The sequence below is a fragment of the Salvelinus fontinalis genome, chromosome 6, assembly GCF_029448725.1.
Source record: "Salvelinus fontinalis isolate EN_2023a chromosome 6, ASM2944872v1, whole genome shotgun sequence".
In the NCBI taxonomy this organism is placed as follows: Eukaryota; Metazoa; Chordata; class Actinopteri; order Salmoniformes; family Salmonidae; genus Salvelinus; species Salvelinus fontinalis.
Genome location: NC_074670.1, coordinates 62,619,149 through 62,626,899, shown reverse-complemented (window position 1 = coordinate 62,626,899; position 7,751 = coordinate 62,619,149).

Below are 7,751 nucleotides of genomic sequence, written 5' to 3'. Positions count from 1 at the left end.
CATCTGAATTCATGTAGAAAGGTTGAAAAAAATACTCTTCATCTTTTGTAGAAAGGAAAATATATGAATAGTCCCAAAGTCCCGCATGCATAAGAAGTGCTTACAGGTGACCCATCGTTAGGATGGGAGAAGGGGGAGGGGAGGGCAGTAAGGCCAGATTAGTGGAGGATTTCACAGGGCCGACTAGGTCACGCAAGCCAGGACAGGGAGGATAGAAATCAGCCTTGGGGACACAAACACTAATCGGCTAGCACACTTGGCGGGGAGGTTTCCCCTTACCCGATCCCCTGGATACCCTCACACACCCACAGCCTTCACCACCCCAGACTACCAATCCCTGACTCCCCTTAACACACACCCACAGCCTTCATCAACCCAGTCTACCTAGACCAGACCTCCCTCCCTCCCACACACACACTCCCCCTGCTGTTTTCTCCTCCCTTACCGCTCTTCTAACCCTCACTGTTATGGCACTAGCCCTACCCGTACTGACACTGGGCTGGGCCTTTTCCTAAGAGTTGCGTGAGGGATCTCCGAGTGACACAAGGGTGCAAGCTGTAGTCTGGGGAGTGATTTATCTCCTCATGGAGGGGACCGGAGTGGAGGGGGTGGGGGGTGACCGGGGTGGCGTGGGAAGAATGGCATTGTATGCTGTAGCTTTAAGATTTCCCTTCACTGGAACGAGGGGGCCTAGCCTGAACCATAAATAGCAGCCCCACATCATTAATCCTCCTTCACCAAACTTTACAGTTTGGTGAAGGATATGCATTGGCACAGGTAGCTTTCTCCTGGCATCCACCAAACCCAAATTCGTCAGTCGGACTACCAGATATGTGAAGCGTGATTCATTACTCCAGAGAACTGCTGCGGAGTCAAATGGTGGCGAGCTTTACACCACTCCACCTGGCATTGCGCCTGGTGATATTAGGCTTGGGTGCGGCTGCTCGGCCATGGAAACCCATTTCATGAAACTCCCGACGAACAGTGCTGACATTGCCTCTAGAAGCAGTTTGGAACTCGGTAGTGTTGCAACCGAGGACAGGCGATTTTTACGCGCTATGCGCTTCAGCACTCTGCGGTCCCATTCTGTGAGCTTGTGTGGCCTACCACTTCGCGGCTGAGCCGTTGTTGCTCCTATACATTTCCATTTCATAACAGCACATACAGTTGACCTGGGCATCTCTAGCAGGCCCGAAATTTGATGAACTGACTTGTTGGAAAGGTGTCATCCTATTGAAAGCCACGTTGAAAGTCACTGAGATCTTCAGTACGGGCCATTCTACTACCAATATTTGTCTTTGGAGATTGCATGGCTGTGTGCTCGCATTTTATACACCTGTCAGCAACGGGTGTGGCTGAAATACCCGAATCCACTAATTTGAATGGGTCTCCACATACGTTTGTACTTATAGTATATCAAGCATATTATGCACTACAATATGGCATTTTACAGTAAGACTTTCTTCTGTGACGTACCAGATGAATATATATATATATATATTTATATAATATAAGATAATTTGCCTTGAATGAGCTCCACCTGTAATCTAAAAGGTGTAGAAATGGTTACTTCACACATATTCATTGTATGGAGAACACCAGAATACACATCTTTCTAGGAAAGATCGATTAATTAACCATTATACTCATGAAAAATAGGAGTTATTAATTTCATTATTAGTGATTTTTGTATATTTACCCTTGAGTGGGTCAGAAACAGACTGCTGCTGGTCCTAGCTTGGTCCTGACTGAGTGAAAGAGGGACATCTGGTGTTAGAACGGCAGTTGGTTGAGTAGAGATAAAGTGGAGTACTTTTGCCTGTGTGGGCAATACATACATTACATAAATACATAAATACTCTCTCTCTCTCTATATATATATATATATATATATGCACATTTGTGGCCTGCTGGAGGTCATTTTGCAGGGCTCTGGCAGTGCACCTCCTTGCACAAAGGCGGAGGTAGCGGTCCTGCTGCTGGGTTGTTGCCCTCCTACGGCCTCCTCCACGTCTCCTGATGTACTGGCCTGTCTCCTGGTAGCGCCTCCAAGCTCTGGACACTATGCTGACAGACACAGCAAACCTTTTTGCCACAGCTCGCATTGTTGTGCCATCCTGGATGAACTGCACTACCTGAGCCACTTGTGTGGGTTGTAGACTCCGTCTCATGCTACCACTAGAGTGAGAGCACCGCCAGCATTCAAAAGTGACCAAAACATCAGCCAGGAAGCATAGGAACTGAGAAGTGGTCTGTGGTCACCACCTGCAGAACCATTCCTTTTTTGGGGGTGTCTTACTAATTGCCTATAATTTCCACCTTTTGTCTATTCCATTTGCACAACAGCATGTGAAATTTATTGTCAATCAGTGTTGCTTCCTAAGTGGACAGTTTGATTTCACAGAAGTGTGATTGACTTGGAGTTACATTGTGTTGTTTAAGTGTTCCCTTTATTTTTTTGAGCAGTGTATATACAGTGGGGCAAAAAAGTATTTAGTCAGCCACCAATTGTGCAAGTTCTCCCACTTAAATAGATGAGAGAGGCCTGTAGTTTTCATCATAGGTACACTTCAACTATGACAGACAAAATGAGAAAATAAAATCCAGAAAATCACATTGTACGATTTTTTATGAATTTATTTGCAAATTATGGTGGAAAATAAGTATTTGGTCAATAACAAAAGTTTATCTCAATACTTTGTTATATACCCTTTGTTGGCAATGACAGAGGTCAAATGTTTTCTGTAAGTCTTCACAAGGTTTTCACACACTGTTGCTGGTATTTTGGCCCATTCCTCCATGCAGATCTCCTCTAGAGCAGTGATGTTTTGGGGCTGTTGCTGGGCAACACGGACTTTCAACTCCCTCCAAATTCTTTCTATGGGGTTGAGATCTGGAGACTGGCTAGGCCACTCCAGGACCTTGAAATGCTTCTTACAAAGCCACTCCTTCGTTGCCCGGGCGGTGTGTTTGGGATCATTGTCATGTTGAAAGACCCAGCCACGTTTCATCTTCAATGCCCTTGCTGATGGAAGGAGGTTTTCACTCAAAATCTCACGATACATGGCCCCATTCATTCTTTCCTTTACACGGATCAGTCGTCCTGGTCCCTTTGCAGAAAAACAGCCCCAAATCATGATGTTTCCACCCCCATGCTTCACAGTAGGTATGGTGTTCTTTGGATGCAACTCAGCATTCTTTGTCCTCCAAACACGACGAGTTGAGTTTTTACCAAAAAGTTATATTTTGGTTTCATCTGACCATATGACATTCTCCCAATCTTCTTCTGGATCATCCAAATGCTCTCTAGCAAACTTCAGACGGGCCTGGACATGTACTGGCTTAAGCAGGGGGACACGTCTGACACTGCAGGATTTGAGTCCCTGGCGGCGTAGTGCGTTACTGATGGTAGGCTTTGTTACTTTGGTCCCAGCTCTCTGCAGGTCATTCACTAGGTCCCCCTGTGTGGTTCTGGGATTTTTGCTCACAGTTCTTGTGATCATTTTGACCCCACGGGGTGAGATCTTGCGTGGAGCCCCAGATCGAGGGAGATTATCAGTGGTCTTGTATGTCTTCCATTTCCTAATAATTGCTCCCACAGTTGATTTCTTCAAACCAAGCTGCTTACCTATTGCAGATTCAGTCTTCCCAGCCTGGTGCAGGTCTACAATTTTGTTTCTGGTGTCCTTTGACAGCTCTTTGGTCTTGGCCATAGTGAAGTTTGGAGTGTGACTGTTTGAGGTTGTGGACAGGTGTCTTTTATACTGATAACAAGTTCAAACAGGTGCCATTAATACAGGTAACGAGTGGAGGACAGAGGAGCCTCTTAAAGAAGAAGTTACAGGTCTGTGAGAGCCAGAAATCTTGCTTGTTTGTAGGTGACCAAATACTTATTTTCCACCATAATTTGCAAATAAATTCATAAAAAATCCTACAATGTGATTTTCTGGATTTTATTTCTCATTTTTGGTTGTCATAGTTGAAGTGTACCTATGATGAAAATTACAGGCCTCTCTCATCTTTTTAAGTGGGAGAACTTGCACAATTGGTGGCTGACTAAATACTTTTTTGCCCAACTGTATATATATATATGTATATATATATATGCATATGTATATACAGGTAACTGCCAAAATAAAGGGAACCCCAACCTAAAGTACCTTTTTTAGGTCATTGGACCACCAGATTGTACATGTATCTGGAACTCTATTGGAGGGATGCGACACCATTCGTCCACGTGAAATTCCATAATTGGTGTTTTGTTGATGGTGGTGGGAAACACTGTCTCAGGCGCTGCTCCAGAATCTCCCATAAGCGTTCAATTGGGTTGAGATCTGGTGACTGACACACACACACACACACACACACACACACACACACACACACACACACACACACACACACACACACACACACACACACACACACACACACACACACACACACACACACACACACACACACAAACTTGAACCTGTTTGGGATAGGGGGCAGCATTTTCACGTTTGGATGAAAAGCGTGCCCAGAGTAAACTTCCTGCTACTCAGGCCCAGAAGCTAAGATATGCATATTATTAGTAGATTTGGATAGAGAACACCCTGATGTTTCTAAAACTGTTTGAATGATGTCTGTGAGTATAACAGAACTCATATGGCAGGCAAAAACCTGAGAAAAATCCAACCAGGAAGTGGGAAATCTGAAGTTTGTAGTTTTCAACTCATTGCCTTTCTAATATACAGTGTCTATGGGGTCATATTGCACTTCCTAAGGCTCCCACTAGATGTCAACCGTCTTTAGAACCTTGTTTGAGGCTTCTGCTGTAAAGGGGGAGAGGATGAGAGCTGTTTCAACCAGATGTCTGGCAGAGTGCCATGAGCTGGTCACGCACGTGGCCGTGAGAGCGACATGCGTTCCATTGCATTTCTGAAGACAAAGGAATTCTCCGGTTGAAACATTATTGAACATTTATGTTAAAAACATCCTAAAGATTGATTCTATACATCGTTTATTCGTAGACATGTTTCTACAAACTGTTATATAACTTTTTGGACTTTTCCTCTGAACTTTCCCCTGGACTTGCCCGCGCCTCGTGACTGGATTTGTGATCTAAACGCGCTAACAAAAAGGAGGTATTTGGACATAAATGATGGACTTTATCGAACAAAACAATGTTTTTTTGTGGAACTGGGATTCCTGGGAGTGCATTCTGATGAAGATCATCAAACGTAAGTGAATATTTATATTGCTATTTCTGACTTCTGTTGACTCCACAACATGGCGGGTACCTGTATGGCTTGTTTTTGTGTCTGAGCGCCGTACCCAGATTATTACATGGTGAGCTTTTTCGGTAAAGCTTTTTTGAAATCTGACACAGCGGTTGCATTAAGGAGAAGTATATCTTTAATTCTGTGCACAACACTTTTATCTTTAATCAAAGTTTATGATGAGTATTTCTGTAAATTGATGTGGCTCTCTGAAAATTCGCCGGATGTTTTCGAGGCACAACATTACTGACCATAAAAAATATCCCAATGCCCCAGGGCAGTGATTGGGGACACTGCCCTGTGTAGGGTGCCGTCTTTCGGATGGGACGTTAAACGGGTGTCCTGACTCTCTGAGGTCATTAAAGATCCCATGGCACTTATCGTAAGAGTAGGGGTGTTAACCCCGGTGTCCTGGCTAAATTCCCAATCTGGCCCTCAAACCATCATGGTCACCTAATAATCCCCAGTTTACAATTGGCTCATTCATCCCCCTCCTCTCCCCTGTAACTATTCCCCAGGTCGTTGCTGCAAATGAGAACGTGTTCTCAGTCAACTTACCTGGTAAAATAACGGTAAAATAAAAAAATAAAAAATAAAATAAAAAATAACGCGCCAATGTAATCAGAGGTTTTTGGATATAAATATGAACTTTATCGAACAAAACATAAATGTATTGTGTAACATGAAGTCCTATGAGTGCCATCTGATGAAGATCATCAAAGGTTAGTGATTAATTTTATCTCTATTTCTGCTTTTTGTGACTCCTCTCTTTGGCTGGTAAATGGCTGTATGTTTTTTGACTAGGCTCTGACCTAACATAATTATATGGTGTGCTTTCGCTGTAAAGCCTTTTTGAAATCGGACATGATGGGTAGATTAACAAGAATTTAAGCTTTAATTTGGTGTATTGCACTTGTGAATGTATGAAAGTTAAATATTTCTAAAAATATTTTTGAATTTCCCGCTCTGCCTTTTCAGCGGATGTTGTCGAGCGTAAGAAGTTAAACCCCCTCATTCTTCTTTGAGACGCCTCTTTCAAAGTCACTGAGATCTCTTCTTCTAGCCATGGTAGCAAAAATAATGGGCAACTGGACATTTTTATACATGACCCTAAGCCTGATGGGATATAAATTGTTTAATTAACTCAGGACCCACACATGTTGGAAGCCATGCTTTCAATAGACTTTATATCCTGTCACACCCTGATCTGTTTCACCGATCTTTGTGCTCGTCTCCACCCCCTCCAGGTGTCGCCCATCTTCCCCATTATCCCCTGTGTACTTATACCTGTGTTTTCTGTTTGTCTGTTGCCAGTTCGTCTTGTTTGTCAAGCTTACCAGCGTTTGTCCTGTCAGCTCCTGTCTTTTCCCAGCCTCTCTTTTTCTCATCCTTCTGGTTTTGACCTTTGCCTGTCCTGACCCTGTACCTGCCTGCCTGACCACTGCCTGTCTCTGACCCTGCCTGCCGTCCTGTACCTTTGCTCCATCTCTGGATTACCGACCTCTGCCTGACCTGACCTGACCCTGAGCCTTCCTGCCATCCTGTACCTTGGCCTCTACTCTGGATTATCGACCCCTGCCTGCCTTGACCTGTCGTTTGTCTGCCCCTGTGGTTACAATAAACATTGTTACTTCACACAGTCTGCACTTGGGTCTTACCTTGATTCCTGATAGTATCCCTCATTTACTCAAGTGTTTCTTTTATTTTGGCAGTTACCTGTACACACTATTTTCTGTTTGTAATTACTCAATGTTACACTGTACTTACTGCAGTAACCCTAACTCTTACCCCAACCCAATTGGTCATTGGAAATTAAAATACTTGTTAAACTGTACTTAAAGGAACAGTTATTGTAATAAGAACACTGCGGAGTGTTTCACAGGGAATACAGTGATTTTTATTTATGCAAGCAAATTTTGATCCTACATGCCAGAAAAGCCACTTCAACTGTTAGCACACGTATGTACAAAACAGATTAAATTAAGAGAATGTTACTATGTAACATTTAGAACGAACGACTGGGTCGCGTCCACAGATACAAAACAAAAAAACTGAACGACTGGGTCGCGTCTCTAGCAACCCTAGATTTGTGTCGGGACTATATATTGTGGAAGGATGAAATAGTATGAATAAATTTATAAAAATATATTTTTAGATTAAAATATGTCAAACATAAGTTGAATAGGTTGGTAACCCGTTGTATAAAAGTGATAATGCCCTTGAAGCCGGTGTTTGGAGGATATTTTGGGACGGTTTGCCGACTTCGTCTCGGGCCTAAAAACACCCGTGCCAATATATCCTCCGATAACACTGGCTAAAAGACAGGAGCTGACAGGACAAACGCTGGTAAGCTTGACAAACAAGACAAACTGGCAACAGACAAACAGAAAACACAGGTATATCCTCCGATAACACCACCAGTAACACCGGCTTCGAGGTCATTATCACATAAGTAAGCATTCTTTGTGAAAGTACAAAAGACTATTA